This window comes from Varroa destructor, unplaced genomic scaffold (genome assembly GCF_002443255.2).
Source record: "Varroa destructor unplaced genomic scaffold, Vdes_3.0 BEIS01000003.1, whole genome shotgun sequence".
In the NCBI taxonomy this organism is placed as follows: domain Eukaryota; kingdom Metazoa; phylum Arthropoda; class Arachnida; order Mesostigmata; family Varroidae; genus Varroa; species Varroa destructor.
In genome coordinates, this window is record NW_019211456.1 from 39509720 (window position 1) to 39525138 (window position 15419).

The 15419-nt window shown below is 41.8% G+C and overlaps 1 long non-coding RNA gene across 2 annotated transcripts; it reads right to left on the reverse strand.

Moving 5' to 3' along the window:
- Positions 1–3423: 3423 nt before the first annotated feature.
- On the reverse strand, positions 3424–9560 carry LOC111247785 (uncharacterized). Of its 2 annotated transcripts, none has more exons than XR_002672261.2 (3): positions 9209–9560; positions 5782–5963; positions 3424–3661 (listed from the first exon to the last, which is right to left on the reverse strand). It is a non-coding gene; the product is annotated as an uncharacterized LOC111247785 (long non-coding RNA). The 2 variants fall into 2 exon arrangements; XR_015323875.1 differs by lacking the exon at positions 9209–9560 and adding an exon at positions 7888–9179.
- Positions 9561–15419: the final 5859 nt, after the last annotated feature.

A 15419-nucleotide genomic window follows, 5' to 3' on the forward strand; every position in this document is an offset into this window, starting at 1 on the left:
CAGACAGACAGACAGCCTGACTGGCTGGCTGCAGTCTGGTCGGGGGTTGATGCGACTTAATCTTGGGGCCGTTCCTGTATGAGCGGGTCGAAGCACTGAACGGGAACCCGCCATCAGTTGGTTTAACCTCCCGTGATAGATCTGGCTTCACTCACTATTCCGTACGTGGCAATAGCTGTACCGGATCAAAGCTATCTAGCAGTCGCTAGTGGACTATGCGACCTGAAGCATTGGCACTCTGCTGCAGTCTGACTCCTGAGGAGATATGGCCTCAGCCCGCTACCCCATATGTCTCCATTCGACTTTCCCATAGGACTACGAGCTGGATCAGTAGTGAATCGTAAAGTAGAATTTTGCACACAGTAAGCTGGTGCAGAACGAAATGATTACACTTTGCCGATATTACATGTTACGAGGTACGTAATATTCTTCGAAACATATTTCCTTTCCGTTCATGTAGGCAGGTATATCCCATCCTGCTGCTACTGCAAGATTAACAAAAAATTGAAACTATATTAACATAAGCACTAGATACTCTGTACATTTTTTAGCACAACAGATCGGGGGTAGTTGGATAATTTTTTGATATCCTTCTTTGGATAGAAACAACATATCGGTAACGCGTTCTAAAAGGAGTAGTGCATTTAGCGAGTTTGAAAGAGATCAACGAGCCGTAGAAAGCTAAGCAAATTCCCGCTTTCAATATATTGTATTGAGTTCGCCCCCTTAGCCTGCAAACAAAGTATCCATAACATCTGAAAGAGCAGAACTGCACGATGGAAAAATATCCAGAATACAATTATTTACACCAGTACTGCACAAAGAGATACGATGAAACAGAATAGGTGGATCATTTACGGGCTATTGGCTACGGATTTTACCCTTATCTATCTAGCGAGAAGCCATAAATGTTTCGCACTGGCTTGTTCCCACCTCTCGGTACAAACATATAGTGGCTAAATCGACAATAGGAACTTGGTAATCATAAGATATTGTCATACCCTCTTTTTGAAAATACTTTATTGTGGTTTATCACATTGAATACTCTGCGAGGTCATGCCAGAAGGTAATTAACAGAATTTTTAGCATTTATCTTATCTTATCTTCAATTTTTAGAATACTCAAATGTACAACACTGTTGTATGTATGTATTATGTTCCAACATAAATCGCGTCAAGAATGTTGATTGAAATTCAATAAATTATAGTACTTGAAACATTTTTAAGCAAGTAGCAGGTCTCAGTATATTTTTTTGCAAAGATTCACTTTTTATATGCACTTCCTCAATTAGAATCATAAATACCGTGAATATCAGGCATAAATCACTCAAGGACACCTGTATTTCTATAGCTAAGGCACTGGCGAGCTGGTCGTGCTTTCATTGTGCGTCCTATTCTAATTCGTCTAAAGTCAACTGTCTTCAATTTCTGTGAAATCAAAATATTTCTTTTCATTTAAATTACCACCATTAAACGTATAGCAACTAACGTCTTGCACGATCCATTCTGGTAAGCGCACGCTAAGCGAAACTACCATGTCACCTGCCGCACGAAACGTATCCGAGTTTCATTGTATTACGGGGTTCGCGCTTTTAAACGGAACGAGGATAGCTAATAGGATCAGCTTGAGTCTCCCAGAAACTTGCATCGGATCAGCTCTGAATAACAAGATTTCCCTTTCAACAATATCTAGACATTACCAAATCAGCCGCAACTCTATCTCTGTCTACAGATATAGAAGATTTATAGAGCTGACATTAACCAGAAAAAGTTAAATTTTGTCCTAGACGATAAAATGTTCTGCTATGTTTTTGGACTAAAGTGTATAATACACAAACGCATTTCTATAACTATGTAAAAACTTAGCTTACAAACTGGCAAAAACTCGCACCTCTACTTGCATGTAGCGGGTTCCATCAGCAGCAACGCCAGTTGGGGAGGGGGAACGAAGAAATATCATAAGCTTGAACCATTTGAAATACCCAGTGACATTCCTGCTCGTTTAATTGCTACCTTGTACAGAATTTCTGTTTGTTTTCCTTGTCTTGGGCCAGTACATTGAGCCCATAAATTGTCACCTAACGGCCCCATTTACTGTTACGACGATATCAGCGATACGGGAAAGCGCCCTTTAGATAACAGCGGTGATACGATAAGGCGTGAACGTATATCGGTTGGAACATGCGTACACACAAAATCATAAACGCGTTCGGTCCATTGACGCTGGAAGACTTTTAGCTAAAACCGTTTTGTGAAACAATGAAAACTATATCAATACTACTTCGTGGTGTACAGATGCGCGACGTCACACAGGCACCCAATAGTCCAAGCGGCTTTCACCGTCGATGCTATAGAAAATACCATCAGAGTGCCGCGTACATACCTGCAAACGTACACCGCTGCCGTCGATAAAATCTTTTCGCCATTTTACTTTAAGCTTTTACGTTATACACTACGGGTCCAAATCAACGCACGCTATATTTTCTATATATATATATATATATATATATATATATATATAACTGCTGAAAATATGCTAATTGTATCGTGTAAAATAAATAAGTTTCGCTGTCTGTCTCAACTTAGTGCTATGGTAAAAGCAATAAAACAAAAAAGTCCAGTAAATGTTTCTCGTCTACTGGGGCTCATAAAGCTAGTATTTGGCACAGTATGTGGTTGGAACTATCGTGCACCGTATACATGGCATGAGAGAAGATCTGCTGCATTTCTTTAGTCCAGGAAAACTTATTTTTTGGCTCTGAATATTTTCTGAATACAACTAGACCGAAGACGTAACTATAAATGTTGTCTTTACAGACTTACCTTATTTGTCAGAGGGTTCTGTTGTCCACAAAGGCCATTCACAGCATCTATTTTACTTCCTTAGTAATCATGCAGCGCAGTCAAGTAAGACAAGCAAAATTATCCTAGCCGATTATAAGATGATGAAACCAGACGCAGAGCTAATTTTAGCGCACGATAGTTTACAGAATATATACGTGCTAGTGAGAAAAATATATTACCTGGTAACATGTAGAAGAGGCAAGCACACCCATAAGGTCTGGACATTATGAAACAGTGTAGATTAGATAATCATGGATGTTTGGAAGGGAAGTTGACCGAGCTAAAAATTACTGAACTTTAATTATAAGCAGGCATGCTGCTTAAATCTTGAACGACTGGCCTTAGATCTGTGTTCCTGTATTAATAACTGAGGTCTAGCTAGAATTTGTATTATGTCAATTATGGTAATCGATCGCGATGTGCTAACGTTTCACGCAGGCTCAGCATCGGTTCCTCATAGCAGTCGTGCGAGCACCCGCGGTCTGTTATCATAATAGCAACGTTCGACGACGCTAATGCACAGAAAAAACGTCGCTCAGCTTACTTTTTTTTTTATTGCAATTTTATTGACAGACGGGACTCGTAGCTGTGAATTTTCTGAGGTTGATGTATTTTCTCTTAGCTGTTTTCCTTTCACTTCTTCTTTCCCAACGATTCTGACACGTTTAACAGCATTCGCTCTAGAGATTTCAGTTGAAGCCTAAACAGTCTTTATCACATTGTGCAGACGCTATCGCATAACGAAAAAGGCCATAGTATCCTACGGAGAGGCGTACTAATGCTCGTAGCAGTGGGCGCTCGCAGAGTATTGTCACAATCTGTTAAAAAAGATTCAGTTACATACAAAACAGTTACCACATAAGTGGAAATTCAATTGAAACATTAATGAATTCGCTACTACTTTCGTACTCGTTAAAGAAGTTCCCTCCACAGTCGATGCAAATTAACAAAGCGTCGCCCATTTCGACATGGCTTCAAACAGACCAAGATCCAAGTTGGGAAAATAGCATTCACAAATGCGGAATCATGCATTGCCACGTACCGCTCCAGTGTGCTGCTCGATAAACCCAATCATCTTTTGGGTGTCTTTGCCAATTGGTTCTATTCGACCCATCTTTTTTAACAGCTAAGCAGAAGGGGTCAAACTACGCTTCGTTCTCCTCCGACCGTTATCAACTTAGTCTAGTCCTTAATAATGTACTTTCCGTAGTTGAAATCAGAATAACTCTACCATTGGCTATGGCATTATGCACGCCTTTGCTCAATTTTTTCATCGTCTTGGCCTTAAAAAAAAAAAAGTTAAATAACTGCCATAACTTTCAGTTGTAGCTCAAAATAATCATGTTGGCATCACAATCAGAAAAAATCATCTGCTCCTTCTTTCCGCTTAGTTTTCCCGTAGTCCACTCACGGCCATGCGTGGACCGCGTGCGATGGACGAAAAGGAGACGTGTCAGCCTGCTACGTTCGCAGGCAACCCGGTTTTCGTTATCGAAATCTTCGTGTGCAATTTTAATTTTTAGGTAGTCGGACAAAGTTCGTCATAGATAGATAGGTATTGAGACGCTGAATCTGATGACGACTCAACACTAATTTCCATAGTGTTGCCATTGAAAGGTTGTTGTTTTGTTGCTGCTGCTGTTGTTGTTGCTATGCTTCCATCACCGCTGATGATTCTTGGTGGCTTTGTTCTTAGCCGTCAACGACGACAGCGACAGACATAATGTGGTTACTCTGTGCGGTTCTTTGATCACGCTTCGGTGGACGTTCGCTGGCGGATATATTTCTTTGTGTCTATCATAAAAATTCATCTGCATTTAACCTGTAGCAAAAACGGTGGCCACAACAAAGCGCTGGTAGCAACGAAGCGGCCCATGATACCAATAGCTGCGCCTGTTGGTAACGAAATTGAAGATGAGCATTGTGAGTTTGTTCCTCATATCACCCTCTTCGAGATGAACATCATAGCCCAACATTCAACGAGTTGTTAATGCTGCTCCCGCCACATAACAAATGGCGTGTGCCAAATCGAGCCCACGGCTTGTAGTAGATTTGAACAGAACGATCTTGATGAAAAATTAATTATACGATATGATTAACTGATCAGTAGGACAGTCGAAGTGTTGACCAGCGATCAGTGGATCTCCGGACAGAAACAATACAAACAACAACAACAACAACAACGGCAGCACCGTCACGGCCACGAGACCCCTAGCCTACGAATGGAAGGCACGAAACAGCAGTTAGAAGGGAGGTAGAGCACGAATCGATCCCCGGCATCGAAAGAGAGTCGGACGGAACCCGACGTTTTGTCGCTAATTTTCTAATAACTGCTAACTTTTTCTCGCCTGTTACGTAAACCTCTCTAGGTAACAGGCCACTATCTAAAAACCTATAGCTATGGCATCAGCCACAATAATGTCCGACGTAGAAATGCCCAAAAAAAATAATTTTTAACAATTATAAAAATCAAAACCGGGGCCACTGGAAGCAACTCGTCGTTACGTGTCGGCAGAGAGGCAAAGCGGTTCCTTTGACCCACGGAAAGAACCGGTGGCACAAGTACAACTCGGATTCGTATTTGCAAAAACTGTGTTGTCTTCACTGTGCGGTACCAGCAGGCGGTTTACAAGAGGCATATCGGTGCCGACTTCACGTAAAAGAAAGCTTCACATATTGGCTTTGCCTTTCGACTAGCTTCTAACGACACGACCAACTGCGTAGCGTGCTTGATTATGGTGAGGGTGAAGAATCGGGCAATTTGCTGGCAAATGTATATGTGCGCAAGAGCAGAAACACACAATGAAGGCTATGAAACGGAGGACGCGTATTCTGCGAAACTTTTGGGCAATCATTACTACGCTATGTATAAAAGCAACACCAATCGAAAAGCTACCCATTAGCTAGGTAGAGAAGTAAAAGGAAAGTTGGAACTTACTCGTGTGTTAGCCTTCTTGCTTTTAGGAAGCTAGTGGGCTATACCATACCCGACTAGAAATCACGAAGGCGGTTTACAATGCTCCGATTAAACGCGGCGGCCATAATCAGCTACTGACCACAGATAGTTCCAGCTGAGTGATGCGAGCTAAACTGCTACCAGAAATCCCACTGAATCCCTTGCTGAAAATTAATAGCAAAACCAATGAAGAAATTTCATAACTTGCATCCTCAGTCACAATGAAATTGAAAACAAGAAGTATAATTAAAAACCTATTTCGTTTATATACATCGGTATAGGTTTTTGAATCTTTTTTCTCTTAAACCTTTTCGAACTGTTCTGTTTCGTACTAACATGCCGGTTCGAATGCACGACCAGAGACAGAAGCGTCGTGTGTATGTGCGTGCTGCTAGGAGCATGGGTAACGTGTACTAACATTTCACGTCCGAGTACATCGGAGTCCTCGTCGTAAAGCGGCTAATTTTTAAGAGATCAAGTAGCACTTTGTAGCTATCATTGGGTCAGTTTTGTGTGTATCAATTATATGTGTATATTTACCTGTATACTTTTGATTACGAACGCCACCTTTGAGTACAACGTCACAAAAAAAGTATGTACCAAGAATGCACATATGGATATTGACAAATACATGAGTGAAGCCATTAAACAGAAATCTTCATCCTAACGTCGAAGGACGTCACGACGACACTTGTGAGACTCTAGCATAATATACAAAGGCCCCGATTAACTTAGTGCGCCGCGCCGACTTCCCTGAATGCGTGGCAGTGGCGTCCATAAAACATTTAGGGGCCATTTAAGCTAAACTCAGCCATGTCAACTATGACAATGAAGATAAGTCGGTAGACTTCGAGAAAATCGTTTAGGCAATCGAACGACAAGATTTCCTCTGTCTATGTACTAAGCAATATGTTTTTGGTGCCCTAGCTATCATGAACTAGAAACAGCTCTTTTTTTTTGGAAAAAAAATTTTGGATATGTATATAGATTATACATATCCAATGTCGGCATCCACTAAAAAAACTATTAATTAACGTAAAACTTGGTGAACTCTACCTAGATGAAGCTGAGGTAAACGAAATGTGAGGATTTGTGCATTTTACTACCGGATGTCTCGTGTCGTTTGCTTCGCTATTAGAACATACGTAGAAAAAGAGGTTTCCTGGTTAACTGCCAAGGTTGATTACTAGTCAGCGTTACAATTGAAGGAATCGCGCTCTTCAAGAACAGTTTTTAACACTAGCCACTATGCGATGCTAAAGGCGTAAACAATAATCTGATCCCAGAGAGGCAATATTTGACTGTAAAAGGAATAGCATTTATGCCGTTTATCCCGTTCTAGCATTAGCAACTCCGTGAAGAGCAACTGTCCACTATAGCAGTTACCTCCTGTCCAGCTTGAGCTGGGCTTCAGCACTTGAATTATAGAAAACGCATAGATGGCTCACATTCCTATTTTACCATATAATTTACTACCACTGAAGCTATTTCCTCTGGACCATCTTTCGAGCAACTCCTAAGATAGAGAATACGACAAAGACTAAACGAGTATACAGATACGCAAAACTCTAACCACTACGCTCTCTAAAAAGTTTTCATTGCAATAGCGAAAAAAAAAAGCCCACTTCCGCTAGATGTTTGATGACCCTCAAACGGCGAGGCAGGAAAGAATGAAGGCGAAGCTTTAGAAAAAAGGAAATGTGACCATCGGTGTTTATCATACAGTGGTTACTAGCACCTACTAATTGTTCGGCGCATTCGCTTATATAAGCTAGGCAACATCACAGAGGCAGATGCTTACGCCTTATTCAGTAGCAAGCGGAATAATTCCTTATTTATTTTATAGTCGTCAATGTAATCGTCGTAGGTATGTATATTCTATGTATAGTATGTCACCATCTAAGCTTCCACTGCTTTAACGAAGCTCGAAATCTCGACTAATTCGAGCTACTGTATTATCCAGTATCAGCTAAGACGTTGCGGAATACTTTCAAATCAACACGGCAAACATATAATATATGATAAAAAAAAAAAACCCAAGTTGAAAAATTGTATTTAAGCTTGTTAAGTTACCCCAATAATACCTACTGATTAGGTCCAAACCAGCCAGGTCGCAAACGTCCGGATCGTATGGCAACGTTTCGATATCGCATGTTTAGAACAGCCTATTCGAATCTTGCCCCGAGGTCTAAAAATGTTTATCAGCCATAGCATGCGCGCATACATGGCATGCATCGTATAATGCAGTAAGCTCCATTATATCCATTGTATCTTCTCTGGTTCCTGTGCATGCGATGATATTCGATTGTGGTCACTTCTAAATGATTACGTTGTTGTTCGACTCTCCCTGTTTTTACTTGTAGAAAAATGGCAGTCTGTCCTCACTCAAACGAAAACCGATCCGTGTCTTCAAAATAAACCCAGTTTTTATCGTCTGCCGATGGTCCGAAGATTCCGCCCCGTTCGTTTCAGCTGGTTTTGTTTTACGCTCCAAGAACGTATCCCAAGCGATGAAGACAACGACCGCAGACGATCACCGTCATCTTCACCGCCATCCCCGGAACGTCCAGCTGGATCGGTGATACCGATTTCTCTCGCTCTTATTGTTGTTGTTACTGCCGCCACCGTCGCCATTCTAAGTATCGTCATCCATCGTTTGTTGTGCTGTTCGCTTACATCACGAAGTTCGCCTGCTTCGTTAGCCACGCAGATTTCGAACAAGTCCACGGGTAAACGAAGAAAAAAAGGTCTGCAGCGACGACGTTCTTGTTAGCATTTGTTTCGTCGTCGCAGTTATTTTCACGCCGGTGATGATGTTGATTCCTACGGTATACCTTCCTAGCCTTTTCTGCATTTGCGCTTCGTTTTCTCTATCGTCCTACTTGCACCATGTGTTCTACTATCTTTACGAGTTGATATTGCTGTTTCTGAGTTCGCTCAGCGCCGGATTCCATTCGTTCGTCCTTCTTCCAGTTGCTCTTGTTGCTCCTGCTGCTGTTGTTGTTATTGTTGTTGTATAATAATAAATGCTATAGTTGCTGTCGGCGATGTTGACGCGCAAAGAGACTATCCTTCGGGCGATCGGTCGCGTTTCGTTGCGCTGATGCGACGTGGCATCAGACGAACACGCGAACTAGCACGATGTTGTTGTTATTGGTGACGGCAATGATTCTGTTGATGATAGTTTTCTTCTATGAAGCTCACTTAGTCTTTTTCATTCTGTATCTATCCTATTAGCTCGTTCCGAGCACTAGAAAATGGCAAAATGCAGGTTTTCGGGTTTCAAGGTCCCTCCTTTTGTTAGCTCCATAGCGATTTCCAGCGGTAGCAATTTCGACTGTGTTGGCTATTAATACTACATACACACGGCAAAAGTTGCCAGACGCGTGCCATCACGGGCGGAACTTACCTGAGCTTTCACAGTGACAGCAGCGGTCGGCGTCGAACAGTCCGCCGACGTGTTTCAGCGGCGCCATGGAGCGGTGGCAATACATGACCGTGTATAACCGCGATTTTCTTTAGCTGAGTGTCGTTTCGGCAAATCTGTGCTATTGTCCGACGACAATATATTATATATATATATATATGCGTGTGTGCGTGTATTTGTCCCTGGCTAGGGTTCGTAGTCACACATTACTGAGGCCCAATCGGTCGATTGATGAAGTTCAACAACGCACCATTTTTATGGTCGTTAGCTGTTTTCCTTTTTGTTTGTCCAACCCCTAAAAGATGATGGTAACGGAAAAAGGTTGATCCAACTTCACTTCATCGTCGCTGCACGATAGATAATGATCTGTGGGATCAAGACAGGTCGAGTGAGCGGCAAAAACAAAGAACCCTAGTAAGCGGACAGATTTCAAAGTGTTCATTGCACTGCCTTAAAAGGAAAAATCACTTTCCTTTTTCAGTTCATTGAATCGTGATGATGATATTATTTGTTTTTGCTAATTAGCTTTCTTCTATTCTGAATTTATCTCCAGTGGAAAAGTTTTTTAGCTAGCTGAGCACAGGAACTACTAGGCGAGCATTTAGAATTCATAGGGAAAAAAACGCAGGGTTTCGCTTCGAAACATAACTATACCTCTTTTCAGGTCAGTTTTCCCTTTGATTCGAATGTTGCTCCGTACGTCCTTTCTCTGCAGCTAGCTAGTGGTCAGTATCATAATCGTGATCCAACACTTCTGACATGTCAAAATTTTCACAAGAGTCTCCTGCTAAACGTAGTGGACTGGCCACTGAGTGCATGCCCTTCTGGGAACATCATTTACCCTTCAGCTGATGTTGGCAAGGTGGAGGAGCCGTAGGGCGCGCAATGGAATTGCTGCTCACCTAGCCAAAGTATAGTGGATAAGCTCAACGTGACAGACCGCACAGTTCTTGTATAAACATTATAAACGGGTTGGCAAAATCGTAAAGAGCACCTTCGAAACTGGGAATTAGAATGGCAGGTAAAATTGAAGGGAGCTCTATACACTGTTCATCGACATTGCAAAGAGCTACCGATCAGACAACACTGAATCAACTTATCTGTATATTAATCTATTGCTACAGGACGCTACGCTGCCGCACAGATCAGTATATTATAATGGGTCGGCATTTGCGATCCTAATCTCCTGAAGAGAGGGTGACAAAATAATGAAATTATTTCAATAATTTATGAGTACGCCTCATAAGATAACATAACAAGCCGATTTTATTATTCGGCTTGTTACGTTATTTTGCTTTTGAAACAACCAGGAGCTATATAAATCTAACCAATAAGTCAACAAATGACAACGTCCATGTTTTCATTTATTCTTTTGATATTTCTATTTTTATGGACTCTATTCGTCAGCCAACTTCCTTTAGACACGTTCAGATTCTATCATTTTTGTTTTTCTACGACAAGCTAGTTATCTATTAAGCGTGGTGATTTCCTTTTCCTTTCTACCAGACAATCTGCTTCAAATCGTCGTGCCTATAATTTGCCGAGCCGGTGTATGTAAAAGCTAATGTAATTAATTATTACGCCATCAATATAAGATTGTGTTGTCGAAAGAGAACTAACCGTTTTTATAACTAGGAGCTAAAGTATTATCCCATCCCAAACAATCTAAGTCGTGTCTGGGTCGGCATCGTTGGCGTATCTCTATTTAGATTTGAAATAGAACGTACTTAAGATGAGTGAAATTTCCGCAGAGACTCATTTGATTTTGATAAAGACACGACTGTTGTTTATGTTCATAACAAATTACCCTGTTTATGGCCAAGGTGGCTTACCGAATTAAACGGTCCAAGGGCTGCACTGTCGCTTTCATTTAGAGATGTCGATATGAAAGGAACTTCTCGTAGTGGTCGACCAATTAGGGAAAAAGCTGATGAAACTATTAAGCAAAGCGGACACGTCAGTAGTTGTGATATCGCCAAAAAAAGTAAACATCCAGCACTAAATAGTTTGAGGGGAGATGGCTACGAAAAGAACTCGTTGTTTGGGTGCCACACGGATTGACGTGAAGTATTCCGACCGTACTTCCGTCTGCGAACCTTCACAAAGTGCCCACAATCACGTAATAAAAAGTAGATTACATACATCAATAGAATGCAAATAAAGAGAAAAATAAATTAACAAAATGTGCTTTACAATCTTTGCCTGATCTTGCCTGACTGATGCCGCTGGCGTGGGGCTATGTTTGGCGGGGTTGTTAAGGAATCACTCATTGTGAGCTGCTGCTGCTGCTGCTGCGATTTCGCGAAACGATTGACTCGGACCTGTGCTGTTAACAGTTAGCAAGATTAAGACAAGCCATCGAAAAAATCGATGGAAATCAGTGAATGGGAAAGGCGTCGTCAACCATCATGACAATGTCAGACCACGTACGCCTTTGACTACCCGGCAAAAATTGGGAGAACTTAAATCAGGAATTTTAACGCATCGCCCATACAGCCCAAACCTTGCGCCATCAGACTTCCATCATCTGTTTCGGTTGTTGTCGAACTCCTGCAACGATGTTAATTTAGCTTCAATGGAAAGGTGCAAAAATCACTTGTCATAATCTTTTGCCCAGGATCCACAAAGCTTCCACGATTACGGCGTTACGGCTTTACCAGAAAAATGACGGAAGGTCATTAATAAAAATGGCGCACATTTAATTTAGTAGTGTTATTCTAAAATATAAAAAATATTCGCTTCAATTCTGTTTTTAAAACGGCTAAGATATTTTCGACAACAGTATATGGGCTGGAGATACAGACGTTCCTCCTCAAGCCTGACCAATGATCTGTCTATCGGTTTACAGCGTCGTGTATCACAATTCAGAGCTTCCAGAATAGGATATGCGATATGTTTATGTGAGAGCACATGCAAACACTCGTTGTTTGCATGTGCTCTCACCACACGAAAACAGAACGAAATGACGAATGCCAACCAGTCCCCTACATATTCCACGAGTTCGTAGATAAGCAATCTACATTTCGTTAGATCACTGTGACCTGATGTGATCAACAAGTTTCCTCTCTGATTTCTTAGCCTATCAACATGGTTTCCTTGATTTGGCAAGTGGCCATCATTGATTTAGCTATATTTGATGCGCGTACGAACTTTAATAATTAAATGAACGAATGCCCACAGTTACAGCGACGTATGAAGTTTGCACTGAAGAATTAGCGAGACTGCTTACTATGATGTACTTCAGAGTTGAACGGTCATTATTGGTGAGTGCGCGCAGAAGTCATCACGAATCCCGGATTACGGGCAAGGGCCAATATAGAGCCATATAGTTACACAGATAGGCTGAGCTGTAGAGTTAAATAAATCTGTATTTTATCTGCCACCATAATACAAGCAGTAACTATTATATCAGCTCGTACCGCGCACGTCCAATTTAACCAAGAAAGGAATCTGCTTAGGTGACCCCTGTCTGAAGTTTAGCCACTTGAATTGATAGATCGAGTAGACATAGATCGAATTCGTCAATATTGCTATGCTGCCAAATGATCTGGATAAAATGACACAGCAGCGGCTAAAAATTAGTTTAACCATACGCGAAATATACAATGACAATAACGTGGATATAAACATGTAAGCTAACACTCTACCTAGGTTTCACTATCGCTATCTGGTATCCACTTGGCGGTGGGTAAATGTAGGAGCTCCAACATGTTCACCTCGAGGCCGACCAAACGACTCGTCCAACAGAACAATAGAATTAGCTGGAAAGGATGTTGGAGTTTGCAGCAGGGTTCTTTACAGGACTCCCAATAGTCACGTTACCTTTATAGTACTGTAACTTTCATGTTTTCCATGCCAATATCAGTTATCAGAGCTGAGGTAAAATGGAATAGCAACTCGGGGCCATAGGCGAGGCAAGATTAATCTCTTTGAGCGTGATACGTGCATGCCGAAGTCAGAAACAATATGTTATTTTGATGCCTCGGATACAAATTTCAGGTACTATATAATAATACGATAGACTTCACTAGGGTTGCTCTCAGTACGGGCTGTCTTTAGTCTGTTGTGTGTATCTGTAATATGAATAAACGTTTTACGGTATTAACGTCTGCTGCTAACCAACGATGGATGATTAATTAGATGCTTACTAAATACCCTCCACTACAGACAATAGCGGATAACACACGCCTTGTATAGCGATGAGTACATAGCAATAAAATATAATGGGTTATATTAATAACAACAGTAGTAATGGCCGAGAGATGAAAAGAGCACAAAGATTATTCAGTCGCCCTAAAATATGGGTTGGTTTTGAGCACTGGAAAAGCATCGGCTTCCGTAAGGTTACAATGTTTCCTGGTAAGACACCGTACTTCGAAGAGAGATGCTAGCAGTTGTGGAACGAATTAAATCGATCCGGTGGAGTCGGTAGGGAAAAGGTAAATGAATAGCGCGCACAAGCAGAGCGTGACCAGGCACATACGCACGCACGCACGCACGCACGCACGCACGCACGCACGTCCGCTCGCCAGCACGATAAATGGAGATGGCAGAGACGATAGTTGGTTTAGCGAGCAGACCTGGCCGAAAACATCCTGCCCAATTGTTACTCTACAATGTAGAAGATTTACTGTTGACTAGTTGAAAAATTGCTAGTCGAAACTGCTCTACTAACAATCGTTAGATCTATCATGTAGTATCAACCTTCTACATGAAATAGAAGATGCACATCTAAAGAAAAATGGACCGTGACTTTTACGACAGTTATAAGGCTCTATATGTATCGTAATCGTATTGCGCATTAAACGAGCGTCGATATGACAAACAGGTCGAATAACGCACTAGCAAGCTCAGACAAGAGCGGGCCATTTCATACTGCATCATAGATGCGAAATAGCCTCATTATACTATAGAGATTCGTGGAACTTTCAACCTCTACGTACTACATACTGGTACCGCGTGAATTACGTAAGATTAGGGAGTAGGCGGCGTGTCCCTATATTATCGTGCTAGGTATGTTGCCTTCGTTTAGACTAGATTCCTGTATATTTTTATGTGCTTTCAAAACATCCAATATGTTCTTGGCAGCACAGTTTCCCTGTGAGTTGTGTTGGGCCTTTTCGACGTTCTTTTGTGTATAGAATAAAATTTTCGGTTTTTTACTTCTTAGCCATCATATGACGTATATCAATACAGGTCACTGCACAAACATAGTCCTATATATATTTCAGTAATATAGAAGTCGTTTTTTCGTTTTTATCGCCATGAAATCGAAAGTGTTGAATTCTTTTATTCTCGGCTCGCACCGATCCGACGGGCGCTAGCAACCGCGAATAGAAGTTGACAGTCGGCTGTGTAGATGCAGGACATATCGAGGACTCATTGATGCCACAGAAAATCCATTTCTTCCAGTCGTCCCGTCCCGCCCCGCCGTCGTACCACAAAAAGCACCAGACGCCACAAAAATCGCTCGCCGAGAAGCCACCAAACAAACTGCAAACAAAGCTGAAGTGTGATGACCTTTTTGAGAAACGCAGAGACTAGCCAGCTAGCGGCCGAAGAGGCAAGCAAGATAATGGCTTCCAACTCAGCCGAAACAACCAGCCTCGGCCAACTTTCGAGTCATGTGATTGTGTACAACGCAATACAGCGAAAGCCAAGCTTTACGTAAGTGTATGTGGGTGACCATATTGAAAGCAAGTCAAGGTGGGCCGCCGATGCTGATTCGCGGCCGGAGCAGCCCGCTCCACAAATGCATGGAAACTCTTTTGATGACAAACGGAAAAAAATAACAGAGGCAACAGCACCGGCTTTCAAGAAGTTGGCAAAAGTGTGAACCGACTGATGAGACTCGATGATTCCGTGGTCATTTGAATTCTCCGGATACTCATAGAATAAAGTCTTGGTAAATCCAAATAAAAATTTACCGGGTTGGTGTAAACCAACACTCACGGACGCGCTGTAGTCTGTGACAGGTACAAACGCAGCGATACATTAGGGAATGGATGTTTGTGTATGACAAGTCACGAAATCGTATCAGCCTCGTCTCGCGTAGTGAGAAAGCATGAACGACTTCAGAAACTGATTAGGGGAGGCGAAATATGTCTCGATAGATTTTTCTTGAACATACGAGACTGTATAAATTGTATGCATAACAATATGACAACAATGCACATGGCGTTGTTTGACAAAA